Source organism: Apteryx mantelli, chromosome 7 (genome assembly GCF_036417845.1).
Source record: "Apteryx mantelli isolate bAptMan1 chromosome 7, bAptMan1.hap1, whole genome shotgun sequence".
Taxonomy (NCBI): Eukaryota; Metazoa; Chordata; class Aves; order Apterygiformes; family Apterygidae; genus Apteryx; species Apteryx mantelli.
In genome coordinates this window covers 3,927,934-3,949,612 of record NC_089984.1, presented here as the reverse complement: position 1 = coordinate 3,949,612, position 21,679 = coordinate 3,927,934, and the positions used below count along the sequence as shown (strand labels likewise).

The 21,679-nt window shown below is 43.2% G+C and overlaps 1 protein-coding gene across 2 annotated transcripts in view; it reads right to left on the bottom strand.

The window, feature by feature from the left end:
• Positions 1-21,679, bottom strand: part of PRKG1 (protein kinase cGMP-dependent 1) — a 487,572-nt gene that overhangs the window by 143,832 nt on the left and 322,061 nt on the right. The window lies entirely within an intron of this gene.

The window sequence follows — 21,679 nt, the reverse complement described above, 5'->3', positions numbered from 1 at the left end:
TAAGGTACTTGGAAGGAAAGGATCTGCCCGACTCGCACAGCACACTCCCCAGCCCATATGGATCTGCCCCAGGACTCCTGACACCCTGCTTTCCTATGTAATCCGGAAATTTGCCTTATCAAACCTTTAAGAGGAGACTGCCGTCTCCTCAGCAGCGCAGGGATGGCCATAGCGAGCCTCAGCAGAACGCAAGGCAACCGAACGACCAGATATTCAAGTGCTATAATAATAGGTTTCTTCCTAGAGAAAATGAGTGATAAAACCCTAGTATCTCAATTTTTCCACTTTTTTTTTTTGCTTGTGCAATGCATGAGAAGTGAAAGATGAACAGTTCCACTCCAAAAAAAAAAAAAAAAAACCCAAAAAACAGATTTTTCCATTAATTCTTGTGGCTTTGATTTTAGTTTGTGTTCCATACGTGGCTGAACTCCTGTAAGCATATAAATACTGTTATTCCGTGGTAATGAGAGAAGCAATGAGCACAGGACTTCGATTTTCAGGATTCCTGAATCTTTTCAGGGAGGCTGAACTCCAACTCAAAGCCTCTGCATTATATTCACAAACTCATATTTCCACTAAATTCACCAAAAAAAAAAAGGGTAAAAATTTCTTTTCCTTGGTGATTAAAGAGATCCTTGAGTTCAACTAAATAATTTCGGAAAGGGTTATATCTCTCATATGGGAGCTGTAGTCAGTCTGGACAACCCTTTAAGAACTCCCGTTCTTAAACTCTCCGTTACTATCCACGTCACCACCATGACGAACTACTTTGATGTTTAATAGCCAGGATGAAATCCTAAGCACATCTAGAGTACGGTTGAAAGTGGAGAGAGAGATTAAATTTGCAGCAGTGGCGTGTAACCACAGAAATCAAATTTCTTAGAAAAGCCATGCTAAGACAGACAAACAGAAGCTGTTCAGCGCTTTCCAACTATATGTAGATAGAATGTATATTCAAGGTACCCGAAACACAAATCTAGCTATCAAACAGCAAGAGCTCCACACTAATTGTTATTGTCATTCCAAACTGCTATTTCGCCTTAGAAAAATGACAGAACAGACATAAAGGCTAAAAAAAAAAAAAAACTAAGTCTAGTTTCTATGCAACAACATTACTCATCAGGGCCAGATCTTACTCCAAAGCTTGTGGTACCCAGTGTCTAAATGGTCTTCACATATATTTAGGTAAGAATCAACCCCAGTAAACAGAGAAGCTTGAGCCTTTCATAAACCTACAATCTTCTACAACCTGAATTAACACAAGTCCTAGAGCCTGTTCCCCTCTTCAAAGTCCTTCATGGCCCATCAGTATGACAAGTGCCTCTCTCCTGGAGATACCCAGCTTGTCCAGTAACAGAAACTTTTATGGAAATCTCTTTTTTTCCACCCCCTTTTTTGTATTGACATGGATGCAGCAAAAATCCTAGCACAGGGAGGAAGCATTTGCTCATGGGGCTTGATCTGCTGAGACATCAGCTAGCTTCTCTGATGTGCTCAACGTACCAAGCAAAAGACCTCGCATAGGCATAGCGCATCCCAGGATCAAGCCAGTTTGTGCTCCGAAAATGTAAATATTAGTCTGTTTTATGAACTACTCTGTCCTGTGCAGAACACCAGCGTACCGCCCCAGCCTTGAGCAGAGTAACACCCTCTGTAATTAAAACTCTCTTGAGAAGCAATCGGATTTGTATGAGACTAATCTCGCTCTGAACATCGACAAAATTAGAAACAGCAAGGTATTTTCTGTGACAACAAGCAGTGCCAAATTTTGACAACAACTTCCTTGGAGTCACTGTGGTCTCTAAGACTGGAACTGCAAGTCCTTACCAAGAAAAACCTCCCACTGAAACTAGCCCCAAATGAAAGTGCTTGTCTGATCATGTGCTAAACATGCGTTGGGTTGGCTCCGTGATCACACACTATCACGCCCCTGAGAAAAGACGGAATTTTATGCAATTAATTTCTTCCATTAACAGTTAAGCCGGCGTAGCACCACACACTGAGTTTGCTTTGTCCGTGTTCTCCTTCTCGTTTGCAATGGTAACACCGTGGCTAGCAGGAGATCAGAGAATCTGCAGTCTGATTTTCCGCATCTTGCCCTTTGCAAAGCGGTTTCTATCACAACCCTCCTTTGTGTACGGAAACGACTTACAGCTAATAAACTCAAACTATTCCACTAATTAGAGGGAAAATAATCTTTCTTACTTCCCCATGCTAAGCTCAAAGGGCCCAAACCTTGTCCTGTGTGAACAGCCAGAGCAGAGTGGCTTAAATAGGGAATGCATCCACAAGTGCCCAGATGTGTCCCGAACATCGCTGTACCACTGGGTTTGTCGGCAGCCGTGCTGACCACAGGAGCATCAAATGCCCGGGTTTTGGCACACCTCGGGCCCTTCAGGCCAGTGGTGAACACAGTGCTGTCAAGTCCTCCTCTACAACACGTCAGGGGACTCATCTTGCCCACCGGGTCTGTCTGGTCTTACAACTATGAATACCTGGGAGAAGGTCATCATAAAGGATGAACCGATCCTATTTTGTCACCACCAACCTCAATCAAAGCTTCTGTTGCTGACCACCATCAAAGAGTGAGAAGCTTTAAAGCCTGACCAAGTGTTGACACAAGTTTCCAGGAGAAACCTTGACTCTGGAGACTCAACCGAATGGTTAAGCAAACTTCTTCAGCATACCTCATGTTTCTCCAGCTGGATTCCTTTGACTTCTGCATTTATATTCAGAACGTTTTAAAGAGGCGGAAAATAGATTTGATGTTTGGAATCCTACGTAACCCGTGTCAGCTGCGGAACGGAGAGGCCAAAATCCTTTAAAAGGTCACGTAAGGGGAACAGAAACACAAAGGTAGCTTTGAAAGCACGACTTTCTCACTCTGCAGCCAAATGCTCTATTAACGAGCCACAGGTTTGCACCACATAACCAGTGAGGATAACATGGTTTTGATGACGGTTCGGAATGCATAATCCATCTACCCCAAGGTGTAGTTTTTATAGAGCTGAATATGTTATTTTGCTGGTGGTTTAAAAAAATAGTTACGGGGCAATCATCAAAACTCTAAACACAGGCAGCTTTCAAAATACTTTTGCTTCTGTTCTGTACTTTCTGCCCCAAATATTTTTTCAATTCTGAAATGACAACAGCAGTGCTAACAAAATTAACACAAATGTTTATTTTCTGGCCAGCTCTGCAAAAGCAAGTTCAGGATAATAACTATCTTCTGTATTCGGTTCCTTAGGAATCATATAAGATTTTGTTTCTCCGATTTTACTGTGTTCTACTCAGGAAACATCTAAATATGGTGCTCCCTGAAAAATCTGAGGAGCAAAACTATCATATTGTAGTCTTTTGCCTACTTAAGATTATAAATCGAAATGCAGCTGGTGGGTCTGATTTTTTACGTTCAGGATTGCTCAATGTCCCTCCAAACAAGAGCTTAACTTTATGCAGTATATTCGCCACCAAAACAAGTGGGAAAGTTAAATATAAAAAAGACGTGTGGCCGATGGGGAGCTGAAGGTTAACTCATGCCTGTTAATGCAACCTCATCATGGAGCGCAGGGCTGGAAAGGCGGGGGAGGAAGGAGAAACCCTACGGAGCACTGGGAGGATGTCGCTGAGCAGATCTGCTGACCTCTGCCTGTCTTGGGAGACAAGGAGGTGCAGACTGGCCCATGGTAAGGTGTCCTGACTTAAATTCATATGCAAAACTATTAGCACTCTTCCATCACCCCAAATGTTCGTGAACTTCAGCTGGAAACCTGTGTATGAAACAATGGCAACTTGGGGTTGCAACCTCCTCTTCTGATTCAGCTGGCTTTTTCTGAGTTGTATTTATTCCGCAGCAAGTTTTCCTCTCTTTGTAAAGGATTACAAACTTACTTTTCTTTCTTAAAAAGAAAACTAGCCTTGATACTCAAGAGAAGTTTGAATATATACATCAAAGTCAAAACTGTTTTGTAGCAATCGTAGGGGACTCTCGTGTCGGTAAGGCTTTGCGGCATACATTTCCCTTTTCCTGCACTGATTCACTGCGGCTTTCTAATGGACTCCAGCAGTGATGGGAAAACAACATACTCATCACATTTTTCATAATCTGCGTGTCTTTTCTAAATGTGATGTCTTCTGCAGTGGACAGTTTGCTTCTGATTCTCGCACAAGCAATTTCCTGAACAACAACAGTCTTAACGCACCTCATGGGACTAATCGTGTGTGGGTGTTCCAGTCCAAGCTTTAGAAGCGACTGGAATAATACACATTTCAAACGGTGGGTTTACCTGTCCTCCACTGCAGTTGTCCTAGCGTCCTTCTGAGCTACGAGGTGGGAATCTGATAACAGTTCATTTGTTATCCAGAAAAAAGCAAAGTTAAAATGCTGCAAAATAACTAGTCACAATTCCAACAATAAGCAGCAAACAGTATGCTAAGAAATATCTTTGCCTGAGACTAAAAAGGATTGGTGGCTCACCTAATACCCAAGAAATAATGCATGCCTTTAAGAACTTGATTATATTAATTTCTCCAAATGAAAGGAATATAACATGGAGTACAGCAGCAGCGTGAGAGGCATATCCAACAATTATGCTTAGTTAAAGCAAATGCAAACTGCAACTCGCAATTGAATCCACTGGGCATGCAAAGAAATGAATAAAACAGCAATCCGCCGCTGTTTCTAAAATCTCAAGATATGATAAATGTTCCTAATTTAAAGTTCTTTGGTTAAAAGATTACTTTAATTCCCTGTTTGTTTCTTTTGGGGTTTGGCACTACTGTTCTGCAATTTTAGATTTCAGCATGTTACCAGGCGAGCCAGCAGGGAGGGGAGTACGAGCCACAGGATGGGGGTACCCACGGCTAAGGTTAATACTCTTCCTTTTCTTCCTCTTTCTCAAAACCTTTCCTCTAATTTCAGTGTCTCACTGTCATGCAAAATATCTCCAAACTGAGCTGGAACCAGCCCTCTCCCAAATTAGCTTCTGGGCTGTAGCCAGCAACATTACTATGGACAAGGCCAGATGGATGATGGAAATAAGGTCATAAAAATGGAAACAGTCCAAGTGGAAGTGAAACTCAAGTGACTGAACATACTCAAAGAACAAAAGATCATCTCCACACTGTGACTTCCAGCTCTGAACACCTCTCGGGTGAAACTGCAGGCCCTGAATTTTCGCCATGAATTCAAAACATTTGCGTTCTCACGTAAATACGTCATTATGGTTGCGATCATTCAGGAGCTTCCTGATCGTTCTCTTCTCACTTGGAAATAAAAAGAAGTGCCACAGCTCTGGTATTTTCAGGCCCATGAAGCACAGCTCATCAGTTCTGAGTCCATTTACACCATAAAAGTTAAGGTTATAACAACAGAACATCCAACCCTGGCACAGCTTTCCTCCTGGCTACAAATGGTGGGCAAGTAGGACCACTTGCAGCTTTTGTAGGACACATACTCAAACAAGATTTATTAGGTCTGTCACTAAAGAGACATGCCTCATTGAAGAAGTCCGCTAAAGCAAACGAGAAAGTGCACAAGGTAGGCACAAACTCCAACGAGATCATCTTCTAGTCATACTGAAAACGCAACATTGTCTTTTTAGGTTTGATTTTATCATCTTCATCCCTAGGTTTCACTGGACTTCAACCCAGTGCTCATCAAATGCAATTTTCAAGGATGTATAAATGGCAAAAGAAAGGGACAAGGGACCATATTTGGTGAAGGTTGGCCCAGGTTGCTGGGTGCAAAACTGAAGAGATGTGCAGATGATGGAAAGAGCTTTTAGCCCTTTGCTTTTCCCATTCTAAAGCCATGACCTCTTCCATCCCCATCTTCCTCACCACCCAAAGGGGTGGGTGATATGGTGCTCCTAGTGCCTCTTTTAAATCAACAACCTGCCACTGAACCTTCTTCTCTCTTCTATAGTCCTTAAGATCAGTGAAGAGGAGGTTTCTTTGCTCTCTCCCGTGTAATCGTAAGGTTTGCTCAACTCTCTTTTTTTTATTGTAACCGGCTGATTTGACATCAATATAGCTATTTCTTAGGCAGGAGACAAGTGTTCAAGTCCTACAGTCACTTCAAGTTTCCTTCCCAGCAGCCCACTCTCAAAAAGCCAGTTCTGAGCAGTACTGAGCACGCTAAGGGACTCTTTAAATAAATAAAGTCAAGTCCTACTCCCTTGGGACTGGCTGAATAGTAGAAGATGCCCTGAGCAGATGAAGATTTGTTTGGCTTCATAGAGTTGTTTACAGCCACCTCCGAGACTAAAGGATGTCGAGGAATCAAGCAGGACATCTACGGACTGTGAGCCAGGGGATTTGGGCTGGCTGAGTCCATTAGGGTTTAACTGTAATGTGTTCATAAAAAAAGACTTTAGATACAGCTTTGATTCTTATATGCCCTGCGCACTGTTAAGGGAGACAGAGGAGGAAAGAGACTCTAAAAAATGCATCAGTTTAGTGCATTACCATTAAACAAATTTCCTGCCCTAATTTGCTCTAAGTAGACACAAAGCATTAGAAACCATGTTTTAATTCTAGCTACGTCCATATCGTTAGGGTAATGCAGTCTGACAATCGTTTTTTGAAAACTATCAGGTTTTCTAAGTTGCAGATAGCCTCAGAGGCAACCACCTCACAGCGACTTTTTCTCCATGCTGCTCTGGCACATCTGTTTCTCTCTTTCTACCCGAAAAACAGATCAGGTCTCAAAATGCCATCACCAGCTGTTAGAGGAGGCAATGCCTTCATGACCCCTTAGCCTCACGTTGTCTCTCCTGCCCAGATATTCCCAGAGCTTGATGACAAGCTGCAAGAATTGGAATAGATAGGGCATGGATTAAAAAAGGTGACCAAGCCGCTGCCTCGGGCTTGACCTCCTTTTTGGAAGAAAGCTTGTAGGAGCTAGTAGAAGCTAATAGATAGATAGTAGAAGTGCTAATTTTCTGACACATAGCCACAGAAAGTGGGTATCCACCTGAAGAGATACATACCAAAGATCGACATGAAAATGTAATAGGAGAAGGAGGAGACAAAGTAGTTGGCAGTGTGACAAAATAAGAATTAGAAATCCTGATGCTCTTGGAGAAGGACCAGATGCTCCAAGAATGAGAAAGCAAGAAAGGAAGGATGAGGATATCAGAAAAGGAAGCTCAGCCCTGCCACCACACATTTATTTGGTATCACGAGAGGCCACCATAAGAGATCAACTGCAGAAGTCCCGTCAGCGGGGGAGAGCTTCATTTCCTGGGACGCAAAGGAACACGAAGAGAGAAATAAAAGTAGATTAATGGAGGGGAGGATTTTCTGAGAAGACACGAGAGTTTCAAAAGGAAGAGAAATCGAAGACGGAGAGAATGTTGCAGAGGCAGAGGTTTAAAGCTCAACGAGATCCAGATGGGGAGGAAGAGGAAAAAAAGCCAAGACAAATGCCCAAGACAAAGAGGGAGGATTCAAGCAGAGAGAGTTCAAGGATTAAGAGAGCAAAGAGGTAATACAAGCAGGCGAGAACAGCAGACAGGGACAGGCTAAGGGCAAGTGGAAGAAGAGAGCCGGAAAAGAGGGTTGCTCAGGAAGGTGAGAGAGGAACCGATACGGAAAAAAAGAGGATTTATTACCCTGAACGATGGCAGTGATAATGGGAGAGACAGCAAATTACTTGGGTGAAAGTTGATAGTGACATTAGGCTACAAATCAAGCAGGCAATGAACCGGGGGAGAAAAATCAATACGGGGCCTGCTGGCTAAGAGAATAACCGATTCACACGTAATCGAGGTGAAACGTGGAGAATTAACTGAGCGATAAGTAATTAGAAATACCTGGGCAACAGAGTGGAATTAATTCATCAGTTAACCCGACTAAAAATCAGTGAACAGTAAAATCAATAAGTAAAAAATATATGTATATATGTGTGTGTATATATATATATAAAATATATAAAAATATATATATACACACATATATACACAGCAAGCCAAAAAGCGTTAACATGAGAAAGAAGGACTTAACTTCATGCCTAAGACCAGCTGCCCATGCTTAATTTTGAATATAAGCTTCTGTGGGATTGAAATCTGTATCCAAACAACCGGTATTTCAATGGTATTTCGGGTCTACTCCAAACACTAACACCTTGCTGTGACTATTGCTCAAATTGCTTCATTTCAGTAGACTTTTTGCCAAAATAGCTTCCCAGCAGTGAAAAAGCAATGCACTCCTATTTAACCGGCAGAGAAGGGAATGGTTTGGGGTGTTTTTTTTTAATGCAGAGAGACCAAAAGGTCTCCCTAGTCAATAGGACACCATGCAGACCTTGAGTCTTTGCTTTGAGAAAATACAATCAGTAACAAATGGTTCATAATACGCTGTGTCACTGCACTATAACATTTCTCTCAAATGGCAAGCAATTTTTTATAAGGGTATGGATTTTTAATTAAATTTCATTGAAACGCAAGAAAAGTGGATGCTCTTTCCCCCTGCTCTCTTGAATCCCTCTGATTTGTTTTTCTCTTTATAATGGAAGAATGTGTATGGAACACTAATTTTCCTCCACAAATCCTTAGATCGGTTCCATAACTATTTAAAAAAGGCAATCAATGCCTTGCAAAAATGAATTTTGAAGTAAACAATGTAAATCAACATATTTGTTTCAGATATTTTTCTTAATTTGTAACAAATTTGGTATGCTTATTCAGACAAGCTACTTGCATGGCCACGAGGAACAAAACTAATTTTCTAGTCTATTATGGCGAATAAAAAAGCATTTTAACTGAATCCACTCAGCCGCTCTTCAAGTAACCTGCAATGAACTATATTTGCTTTCAGAGGTCTGAATCAAAGAAGAGAGGCTACCTTTCCATATGCTGCCAGTAAGAGCTACAAACTCACAGCAAAATCATGAAAAGCATTTGATTAGCTAGTCTCAACATGATTTTACTGAAACAGGTAAAATGTAGGTCTAAAATACATTCTTTGAAGCAGTTACCGGTGAACTTTTATTCTCAGTGTGCACCGATATTGATAAAGCAGAAAGCTCCATTATTTTAAATAGCAATAAGAAATTTTCTCGATGGAAACAGAAGCTGCTTGATTTGAGCAAAGCACCCTAAACCGGGATGCAACTTTCCTCCTGACAGCAGGACGTGCCAGATTAACATAAAAAACATATTTCAACCTAAAAATATTTCCTCCCCCCAAAACAGAAGTCTGTAGCTGTTACTGTTGGTGAAAATTTTGCCAGAAGAATATTCTTTCCCTGATAACAGCAAACGGAATAATTTTATGTCTGTGCCAATATGAAGGATTTTTGCTTTCCAATTTATATTCTCAGTCCATACTTCACTCCTCCAAAATTCACAGAGCTACCTGGCAAAATATGCGATCCGGTCCACGAACGCTGAGAAATTTCCAGGTTTCCACAAATACAACTACTTCACGGGGTGACAAATGGAAGGCTTCGGCAATTCTCGCCGTGCCTAGCAGAAAAGAGCTAGGAAGTCATCACACAGAAAATTTCCCAGACCATCCCACCGCCTACAACTTATTCCAGGCTTTTGTCTGCCTAGCAGTGGAACACGACACTAAAATAAAATCATCCTTCGACCTAAGAAGGCGATAAAAGTTTAGATTACCAACAGATATGAGCACGTAAAGAATTAACCCTGCAGCAGTAACGTCTCAATCAATCCCTCATGCAATAACTAGTCATATAAATACTCAACTGGATCTACTGTGTGCTTTCAAACAGCTTTTTGAGTATATCGCAGTATCAGTCCTGAAAAGAAAAACAGAACAACACTGGGAAATATAATCTAGGTCAGGTTTTTGGCACTGCTAATGGACAGCTGACTATTTCCTTAACAGGCAAGGGCAGCAAATTGATCCAGAGGTTACTTAACTAGCTTTTGGAACTCCAAAGCACAGAAAAATCCTAACTTTTGTGCCTTTGGGAAGTTACAGTTTGGATTTCCAAGTGCACGAGCATTGGATCGACTCTGGTTCCTTGGAACAGAGACAGGATCACCCAAAATGATGCTTAATAAACACCACTTCTTCTGAGCAGCCAAGGAAAACCTTCACTGTTAGTAACAGAACATATCATACAACTATGTGCTGGTAAAAACAGGCGTGTTATTTAGATTTCCCAGTCTCTATGGCTCACAAAAACCAGAAAGGGAGGAGAACGGAAAGAGAAGAGCACATCTGTTCCACCGATGTCCTGAATTAAGACGTCAGCATTTTCCTCCGCACTATTATCATAAGTTTTCCCAGCAATGAGCTATTTTTGCACTTATCTTCCCTCCGAATTGCCAAAATAGACAGTTATTTTCGTTTTATATTAATTTTGAGATATTCAGGAGCCTTATTTTTCGGCACAAACTGCAATGTTGATTGTTGGAAGGGTAGCTGAAGGACTTGGACCTACTGCAAAAGATCCCTTCATGCCTTTTCTCCACGAGAGCTAAGCCCATCTGCATTGTAAGAAAACTATTTATGGGTGAACTTGTTCTCAAAGGATGCGTCAAGCCTAACGACGCCTCCCAAAATGATTCAGTCTCAGGCTGCGATTGGTTGGTTACACTCAGACTACTCCAGCACTCAACAAGTCCTGCATGTGAGGTCTTGCCAAAAGCCAGAAGTTGGGGATTTTCTGGTAGAACTGGAGCTATCAATAAACCAAGTGTCAAGTTCTAGCTATCCTGGGTATTTATATGGCCTTGTAGAGTCTGCACCTCGTCATCTTTAACGTCCGTATCTTCTCAGCATCTCTGTGCATGAGGAAAGGGCGACTACCACCACTTTTGAGATGAGGAACTGAAGACAGACTAAACAGTAATTCCCAAGACGCCGGTGGCTGAGCAGGGAGCCGAGTTTTAAGCACGTGGCTTTCGGGGAGGGCTTCTCCCCTTCTCGGCGATACCCAAACACGCCGCCAGCTGTGCTGAGATGAGGAGCCCTCCCGACACGGCAGCTGTGAATTCTGACCTAACCGTGGGAAACGCAAGCAGGAAAAGCGAAGCAGCCCGGACACGTCACAGCCCCCAAGCGTATGGAGTCACGACAGCAGCTCGTATTTCGTTTCTCACGCTCGACATCTGTTATCAAAGCTGCACGCTGCCGACGAAGAAGCAAAGACCTCGCGCGAGGGGATCAAAGTGCTCTTTGCTGCAGCTAGGAGGAGGCTATGGGGAGACGCTAACGGGATTCAGTGCGCTCTGACCCTCAACTTCGCATCTGCTGCCTAACGCCAAGAACGACGAACATTTGCGCATGGCAAAGCGGGATTTTCTTCTTCTTGTCCGTGCACCTCTGAGATCTAACTGAAGGTAATCCAGCATAAAAATCACCTGCAGAAAAATGCCTTGCTTTTTCATCTTCTCTCATGTTTGCAATATGTTCTGTCCCTTTTTTTAATGAGAACAGTGTGAGTTTGCCTCCCATGCCAGCCAGGTACTTCCTAATATGATTAATATTTCCACCTGCAAATCCCTTCAGATCACTGCCTGCCTTGTTGTGCACCCCACCGACCCCAGCTGGAGGTCTAGGTGTGTACGTACTACACGACCAGGCTTTACCCTTACCCTTTCCAAATCCCTCGGAGCTAGCGTGACGAAGCAATTGAGGACATGGCACCACTGGATTAAATTGCATCAGTCCCAATTCCTTACGCCTTATCATCCTAAAAAAGCTATTAGGTTGCTTCAAATTATACCAGAGAGTATTTGAACCCTGACTTGGTTCCAACGCTAAAAAGATCAGGACCTTTGGATTTCATAGTTTTAAAATACTTAACTGAACCCTGCTTTAACGACCAGGGGTATTTATTTAGCCGAGCAAAACCTAGCGAAACCCCCTTGAAAGCTTTCTTTGCACAATCCTACAGCAAGCCAGCAAGGCCACAAAACAAAGCCCAAATCAACTGGAAACCACAGCAGCAATTCCCACCCGCTATTCCTGCTTTAACCACGCAGGCAAGGAGACGCTGGCCGTTTCCTTTTGCTTTTATAAGCAATTCTAGGAGTTACTTGTCAGGCAGGAATTTCTTAAGCCTTTAAGACAAATGCACCCTTTCCCTTATCACGTACTGGAGCAAGCCTGAGTTATGCCTAGTCCAAAATGATGATGGCAATGTTTTGCGATGAGGAGTTTCATCCCAGGTCTATCACTCCAGGGTCTGAAGCCACATCCCAGAAAGCTTCTGTGTACTACGCTCAAATACAACGCCGTGCCCTTATTTCCATAATGCCCGAGGATTGGGAATGAAAGGCAAATGCTCTAAGCTGTGCTTAGCTCCCTGAAAGCTTTGAAGATTAGGAACAAGTTTTTGAATTTCATACCTTTCTAGGGCCAGAAAGAACCATCTGAATCACCTAATCCTCAGCGTTTTTGTTTAAAAAAAAGGCCAAAACAAAAACCTCCCTTCATCTAGCCCATCAACTGCTCAACCAAAAAGCTTTGCTTTTGAAAAAAAAGGCTGCATGGGACGAGAATCCATCACGTTTCTACGCAATCGGTTCCAGTGGCTGAGAAACACTCTGTTAAAAAAAAAAAAATCTGTCTTACTGACCATTGCTTACTTCATCATCCAGCCTCTGTATTTGGTAGGAATTTGCTGGATGAAAGGACTAGCCGGTAACATCGCAACTCTACAAATACACAGCTTTCTGCCTTTCGAGAGACATAGGCTGAGCTCCTTCTCCAACTCGGGGAGAAGCTCCCAGGCTGCCACCTCAGGGCTGCCCGGGATTGAAAACACACCCAAGGGTTCCTCTGGTACCCAAATCATTTAGGGAATGTGGATGCTCGGCACGTACTTCATTTTTCCTTCTTGCAGCTCCTACACTTCCATCCTAATGCTGGAGGTTGGGAGAGGGTTTTGGTGGATGCAGGTTGAAGGATGAAGCACACGGCAATTAAGAAACAGGCTTCTCATCTAGGAGCAGAATGAGAAAAACCCAACGAGTGGGGAAGCAATCCGCCATGGGATTTTCTGTGCCCTCCGGAGCTGGATCTAGCGGACAGGATCTGACCCCTCCAGAAGCAGGAAACGTCACTTTGGGAAGCTTCGCTAGCAATTCCCTATTAACAAGAACACCAACCCACAACATATTAAAAATGTAAATAATAAAACTTATCTCGAATGCTGTTTTGCTGCATTCTGTGAAGTATGGAAATGAGGCCATTTCAATTTTACCACATCAGTAACTCCATTTCTGGTGCTTTTCTTCCTTCCTCCAGCTGCCTAGTCTTGGGGTTATCTACTAAGATATCCAATGCCTCTACCACTTCATGGATTAAGGATGAAATGGATTTCTGCTATCATAAAGACACTTTTCAATTACTGTTATTACAACAGCGAGATACTGCAAATACCACACCACCAGTAGGAAATAAGAAGTTATTTCAAATGCATCTCCAAGACCTTAATTGAATGTTTAATAATACACAGGCATTATCAGTGCGAAAATGAAAGCTACTCAAATGAACACAAGGAAGTTTATTTCCCAAGGAAAATAAACTCTCAGAGGAAGGAAACACCCACCAGCTCTGGTGCATTTTCACAAGTCACCAAGCTTTGTGGAAGTGGGTATCTACCCAGTTTTTATGCTTGATCTTCTTAACAAGAAGCTGAGATTTAACACAGTGGCTCTGTTGCCATAGTCTTTTCTTTAGATATTGCATTAAGACTCAAGATCGATGTCGCAGCACAGACAAGGGAGCAGGAGTTCAAAGCCTGGCTTGGTGGTGGGGAGCTTTTCCTTGGGTGGCCATCAGTATCTCCAAGAACACAGCTACTGTCCTCTCGATTTTCCTAATTTCCCTAATTTCCATCGCATGAGCTGTTCGTGAAGATGCAGCCTGCGAGCCAGGCTATTGAAAGTACCAGTAGGTGTCAGTGTGGACAATGTTATAGAAGAAACTACCAGGGAACTAAGTTGGAATCAAAGGGAAAACGCCCATCAGGTTAATTAATATTTGTTTTTAATATAATTGCTAATTATATTTTTCTGCTTTTATAGATAAAAAGAGCACTGTCTGTGCTTTACAGATAAAAGGAGCTTTGTTAAAAAACTATTCACATTTTTCCTGCTTCGGGCCATTTGGAGGCAGAGATTTGAAACCATGTAACATTTTCAAAGCAGCATAAGGTTGGATTTTTATTTCTTCGGTTCTTGAAAACAAAAAAAAGAAGCGAGTCAGGCAAAGCTCATTACCACAAAATGAAGCTTATGCGTGCATGCATTGATTTATTCATTTATCTAGTGATGTGTGGGTAAAAACATAGGTATTTTTGGAAAGTGCTATGAAAATAAACTCACAGGAGGTCTTCTCAACAGACAAGAAACACAGGCATTGGCACTTCTCACTTGTTTTCACCCCTGGCGTCTATGGATTAAAACATTAATCAGATCTCAAGAAATGCCAATTTGTTCTCACTGGGACAAAAGATAAGGTCAATGTGATGGAAATTTCTCAGTGAAATATAGGTACACTATAAACCGGGATTATTCTTTACGGATAATGAAGGCCCAGTAGTAAATCAAAATGACAAACCTGCTACTATTGCCTACGACTACCTAAGCTTTTTAAACTAACATGCAAAGTAAGGACTGCTCCGCAGCGCTCAGTGCAGTGAATTGAGCACGTCAGTCCTCCAAGCTCCACCTTGACATCAGCAGCCTTCAGCGAGACTTTGCCCAGACAGGTCTGGAGTTTGTCTGAAGGGGCTGAGCAGTTCCCGTGGCCCACAACAACCTCCAGTCTCCGGAGGAGGACATTAAGGCATTTGCTCTAAATTAGACCCAATAGTTGGGCTCTGATACCAGGCCCTCAGGTGCTCCTTCTGTTGGTCCTGAGCTTAGGGGGCAGGAGGCAACCCAGATGGTTAGAGATGCTTGTGTGGAAACGGAAACTTGGGGGTGTTAACTGCCTTTTTCCTAGGTGTAGTTCATTAATCTTACACAGCTTTGTTTTATCTTGAAATCCATAGTCACGGCATTTTATTTTTTTTAAGGGGTGAATTTGCTATACAAATCTGTAGTCTGCCTGTCACGTTGGAGCAAGATAGTACCACTCTTTGCTGATGATACTATCATCACTAGAAGCAAATTTAATTCTAGAATATATATATTTTTTAATTTCTAAGCTAGATTTTCTGGTTCCATTTAAAACCTTAGACAACTGGAGAGCTTGAATTCTGACCCTTGCATAAAGCACTTGACAGAAGCTTACCAAATGACCCCCCAACCCCAACTCACACCAAGCCAGCACAGCCAGACCTGTAGAGCCCCTTCAACACATCAGAATGGGCAGACTGGGGTTGTGAAAGAAGAAACTAGCAGGAGCTTTGACCAAACCATGCTCTTCATTTGCTGTTTCAAATAAGCACCATTTATTACACTATTATCAAAAGAATAGCCCCAAAGCTCTGCAGAGTATTTAAGTTAAGGGGAGCCTCAAGGCTGCTCTGAAGTTGTGCTATCGGTTCATCTGGCCTCCAGGCTGTTGCTCCTTAGGAGAAAAAGGTGGCAAAAACCCTCCATCCATCCCCAGCCTGGGTAACAAGTGATGGCCAAGTGGCCTCATCCTCCATCCCTGGCAGTTAAAGAAATTAAGTTAGGCTTAATTCCTTTGTCTTTCCCAGTCGGGCAAAGGTTCCCACCAACTACCCTTCCACTAGTGTGGCACAAAGAACCAGGAGGCAGAAAATGGGCAGGAGAACCTGGATGAGAACATGAGTGTATTCATCCATCTCCGATAAAAGATTATGATTAGGGCCATACAAAACTTTTAAAATAAAATGTGAAGCCAAGTTAAACCCTAGCACCAGAGTTATTTCTCCCATTGAACGTGAGCAGGTTGGGATGTGGCCAACAGAGTCAATGTGAAGAAAGGAAGATACCAATCCAAAGGGAGGGCAAACTTGAATTTCCAAGTAAGCCGCAAGCGTTATAAGTCGCAGTAAACGGAGTGTTTCAAGCTCCTATCTTGCACCTCTTACCTCATTTCCCAACATTTCACTCTGTCAAAACAGTATGGCCCAACGGGATTAGGTTTTACAGTGCCTGAGTAACAGCCAAAGGGGATTTATATCTGGGAGCAGCAAAAATTTATCTGAAAACCCCAAACTCCTTTTTTGAAGATTTAAGAAACAGGTTACTCTGCCTCTACCTGAGAGCTTTACATTTTTAAATATTTCAGAATGATCCTTTTCTGAAAACATGCATAACTTGAAAAATCGCAGTTTGTCCCTGCTACTGTTTTTACTGACAGTCCCTGAAGTCTTAGAGCTTCGGTTCTGACCCAACACTCTCTGCAAGACACACAGCCACTTGTCATGTCACAAAAAGTGTATCATCATTTTAGTCTCGGGATAAATAACTAGGGCATGGGCAGATGTCATGGGCATAGTTTGTGGCCCCATAAATCTGCAAATGAGAATTGCGCAGCGTGTGCAGGTTGCTGCAGCAGAAGGCAACTGCAATTCCTCTGCTTGCTCCACTGACTTCAGCACAGCAAAATCAGAAGAAGGGAAGATTGGGGCAATCCTGCATTTAGCTGAAATATGGCAAAAGCTAGCGGCAGACAGAGTAAAACTAACTCTTCCACTGCATTTTATATCAGAAAACAAGTACCACTTGGTCTGCGACCACAAGAATACGGAGGTCATTCAGTTAGCTTTCTCAACTAGCCTCTCACCATGAGGCCCCCGTGGGCCAGATCCTTTGCTAATGTCACATGGAGGGCAACAACTTTGGCTCTAAGCTGCATCTGGAGAGAGAGAAGATCTAGGTGACTCTGAGCACCAGCCACATCAGCTGGTGAGCAGCTCCTCCACTCAAAGTCCTTGTGTATCCAACAGAGCGGGTTAGCATGGCACAGATCGAGCCAGCCAGCACCAGCTGGTGCATCCATGGAGGGGAAGAGACGGAGATACAACACAGGTACATGAAGAGCTGGCACCTGAAACCCACTGTTTTGTGCGAGCACAAATTTGGGGCTGAATGCATGAGATTTGACACATCTGCTTAGCATCTCCTTGACCCTCCCTGATTTGGCCTCAACTAAGCCTCAGTCAAACCTGGTAAAAGCCGGTCCCTTTTTGACCGGTGTCAAAACTGATATGCAGCAACAGCGATGGGAAGTAGGATAGAGCTGAACCCATTCCAGCCTGTTTCGGTATGCACAAACCCTAGGGCTGTATTATAAGACCTAATGTGTTTTGCTCTTTTTGGAAATCATCAGATATACAAGTAGCAACCTGTACCTGAGTTATGAATTATGACAGAAAAGAGTTTTCTGGCCTTCGTCTCCTACTTACATGGAAGGAGCAAGGGCTCTACCACAATATGTGCAAAAATCACCAAATTCCTACCAAGCAAGGTCTTGACTTTCTCTTTACCACGTACTACTGCTTCTACTTTGTCACAACCCTTCTCCTTTTCTGCTGCTGCTTCTTCCTCGAGAAACAGATCTACCAAATGCTGCCTGTCTGGTCATTAGGACTAATCCACCTTTCTTTCTAAGCAGCGTGGAATAGGCGTTATCAAACGCCTCTCTAGCAACCGCGAAGAAAACCCATCTACTACAGGAGTGTAAGAAAACAGAAACAAGATGGTCAACATGAGAAGTGAAAGGAGAACACCAACCCATTGGCCCCAAGGGCTCTATAAAACACAGAGGAAACCAGAATCCCTATGTGTTCTGCCTAAACCAAAGAAAACGTTGAAAAACAAGCACGACTACTGCACTGTTATTGTTAAAAGAACTGTTTTCCACCAAGAATACGACTGCGGACACAGCATTTTGGCTCATGCAGAGCACGCATGGCCATGGTCTAAATCTCAGGACACCGTCTGCTTTTGAAGGTACAACCCTGAAAGGTGTAACTTATAAAATAATGATGATGCTAGCTAGCTAGAAGAAATCTGTACTTTTTTTAAGGCTTATTTCATGATACCAACCAGACGATGTTTATTGTACCTCCTCTCTTCACACAAACCCGCTGTGGGTCCTTGGCAGACAAGCTTGCCGGAGTGCACACGCAGCTTAAAACTGCAAAAAGTAAGGTAATAAATATGCGAAAATTATGTGCATGGCCTGCTCACGGAGGAGACATTTACTTGGATCTTATGAGTTTCATTTTGTGACCTCCCCCTTGTCCCATAGTCGGTGAAAAATTCGCAGTCACCTTGCTTATTTCCCAAGGAGAGTCTGCAAACCTGCAAGTGCAAGTGCTCAGTTACGGATTTACTTAAATCCTTTTGTCATATCTATGACCCGCTGGAAATCATCTAAGATTAACCATAAAAAGCAATTTTACATTTTTTGTTTCTTTAATAGCTGTGATAGGCTGAAGAATGTGTTTCCAGATAACGCAAAAATATATTCTAGATAGGCCACAGCCGGTTTTAATCCAAGCCCGTCAAACAGCAAGCATGTACGCCCATAAAGCTGCACAACCTGAACGTGGTGATCTCGAGAGCGGCGGTTTTATAAATCAGCATCGTATCAGGGAATTATCACAGAACGGATTTAAAGTCCACTCGACCTCTTATTACCGAAAGTGGAAAAATACTGAGAAGACACTTGAGAAACAGGCAAAGACAAAACTCTTTCTTGCAGCGTCCGGAAAAGTTTCCCGATACGAACAACGCACTCGAAAATTCAGGCTTACAGCAGGAGGCTCCCTTTGGAGGAACAGTTTTTTCGGAGCATGCTATTTCTCCAAAGGGATTTCCAAAGCTCTGTTTTCTTTGCCGAATTCTGTGGGAATTCAAAGGCAAGGATATATTTCGAGATTTTTACGGCTGGGCTCCGGGTGCCTCCGACGGAGCCACACCCTCGGGAGAGCTGCAAAGTGCCGGTGTTGTCTCCAAAGGCATCTATAAAGTGGCTATCGCGCCCTTAACTTTGCATGCTATTGCATGCAAATATTTGCTGCAAAATAGCAGTCTATAGCTTCTGTACGTGGGAAACCTGCCCCCATAGTGAAGCTATGCGTCGTTCTTGATCCATTTAAATAGTCGGCTCCCTGCAAAGACAATTATACAAACTACGGGACCATGCTCCGGAACAGCACAGCAAGCTGCCGCGTTGCATTAACACTGACGGCAGCATCTCTTTAGAAACCCAAACTCCTAGCCTTCTGCATGGCTTTGGGGATTCTTGCCTCAATTTACAGTCTCTTTGCAAATACGTAGATGCACGTGCTCACGTGCGCGCTCCCAGGGGCCACAGGAGATACGATTCTGCAGCAGGGTTCCTCAGAAACTTTGCCCTGACTTCAATGGATTTCCCAATTTGCACTGGAAAACCAGAACCTGTGTTTGCGGTTTACAAAATAAGCCCGGTGAAAAGGGCAGCAGAACTTCTGATGGTTAATTAAATAATAATAAATTCCTGCCGTCTCTGGAGGAAACCAGCCCTGCATGAAAAGCCTCCTGAAAAGAGTCCTCTGAAGCAACTGGGAGTTTCAAACTCAACGCAGTCTGGTTCTTGAGAGATCTGAAAACTCAGTTCATCAAGTAAGTCGAAAAGATAGCGTAGTTCCCCAATTGTAAAGGGATGTGAGGATTGTAAGGATGAATCACCCACCCACCAGCCCTGGTGAAAGCGGGGGTAGACAGTCAGGGAATCAGCTACAGCTTGACTTTGCAGCACCTTCACTCCAAACAGCAGCACCCTTTCTTTTCTCAAGCACGTGCATCGGATGAACTTTTCGCCGTATTCACCTGCTTATTCACGCGAGATTTTATTTGCTCGCTTTCTGGTCGCAGGGAGCCGGCGCAGCGGGGTGCATCGCGGGGACCAACTCCCAACGGAGCGGAGGACAGGAGTGCCCAGCAGCCACCCGGGCTCACCGCGCTCCTCTGCTTTTCTTTTCCGCTGGGGTGCAGTGGCTATGGAAATCGTCGGAATAATCACAGGCATTTTTTCTTCAGCTGGGTGGCAGCGTCAAGCGACGTAGGCAGCTCGCCTGCCCGTTTTCTATGTGGCAGACAACTTGTCCCGCGCATCCTTTCAGAGGACGGAACGGAGCCGCAAATTCAAATACGAGATGATGCTCTAGTTAGAGCGGGTCTGAGCCATTCGCCTGGCGAAATTTTGATTTCGCTCGCAAACTACTTCATCGGGCATTAATTTTTAAGCACTTGCACGTTACTCCTAGGAAGGACTTGGCATAGCCATAACGTTGTTTAAATTAGGCTTAACTTGGGTAATAGCGATGCTGTAAAGTTCCATTATTGTTAAATTACAGCGTCCCATCCCCAAACCTTCAGAAACGTTACTCCATATATCAATGAACGCTGTATGGTAGACCTAAGAACGGGCCATGCTGCATCAGGCCAAGGGTTTGCCCAGCTCTGTGTCCTCTCCAACATCTGGCGCGAGTGGATGTGCTGGGAAGAGCAAAACCGGGGCAAATATATAGGAAACTTCTCCCAAATGCTCTCTCAGCATCCAGCTGCTTGTGCATCAAGGAGGTTCTGGCTCTTTAGCAATCTCGATGGATGCTCCCAAGTCTCCTCCACAACCCACAAACATTTCTTGGTTTCTGCTGTTGTAGGAGCATAAGGAAATCACAGAATGTTAATTATAAGATGGATATAGATGATTGGATTCCTGACAACTATCTGCGTGGACCAGGGAATATCTATATGAGCCCATTCTTCTGCTGTGATACCTAAGCACAGGCTTATTTGTAATTGCCTTTAAAAGGTCAGCGCACACAACAGACTAAAGAAAATGAGGAGAAAGATTAAAAAAACCCCCCAAACTATCAAAATGATGCCTTTTATCCCAATGCAAGTGTTACAGCAATTTTTCCCTAACATCCTTTAAAATTACTTTCAAGCACACACACTTAGCTGCATTTTATACTTGGATAAAAACTGAAAGTTGATCAGGGGCTCCGTTTTCCAATTAGATTATCATCCATAGAAGCCATACTCCATACGTTTAATGGCCAGAAAAGGTCTGTCATACGCGTAAGACAAGGACACTCTTCTGCTCAATTCATCTCGACACTGTAACGGAGCACTTTCTTGTACTCCTGTACATTGTTTTTTCCAACTGCATTTTTTTGTGCAATGATTTTTTTTTTTTCCAGTAGACCCCCAGACACTTTTCTCCCAGAATACCTGGATAAACAAATCTCATTTCCATGAACCTCATGTGAAAATCTAACATGAGACAAGTACAGAGCAATATATATATTTTCCCTGTTCTAATCGCTCTTGCCATGCAATTCTTCACAGAAGGAGGACTATATTTAGACCACGCTAATTAAACAACGGCAGCATAAGGATTTCTGTTCCATACTAATTGCAAGGTGGAGAAAGGAGGAAGGTTTGCTTCTTAGCACACGGACTGCCAAAACACGGCACGTTTGACCAAGCCAGCTTTTGAAGCTGAACTAGGAAAGGCAACTTTAAGCTCACAGTCCATCATCAGGACCTGGAAAGGAAGGTCAACTACCAGTAACGGAGTTGACTTAGGTTTTTCTTTAACCATTTTTGCCTGACGGTTCCAAAATAACTGGTTATGGGACAAAAAGTTCCCAAATGCCCACTTGGAGCACGACGGGGATGGCAGTCCTGGGGCCCTTATGCATTCCTAAGCCAAACTGAATGTGCCAGGCTCTACGGTTACAGCAATTAACACCTGGAATTTGTTAATG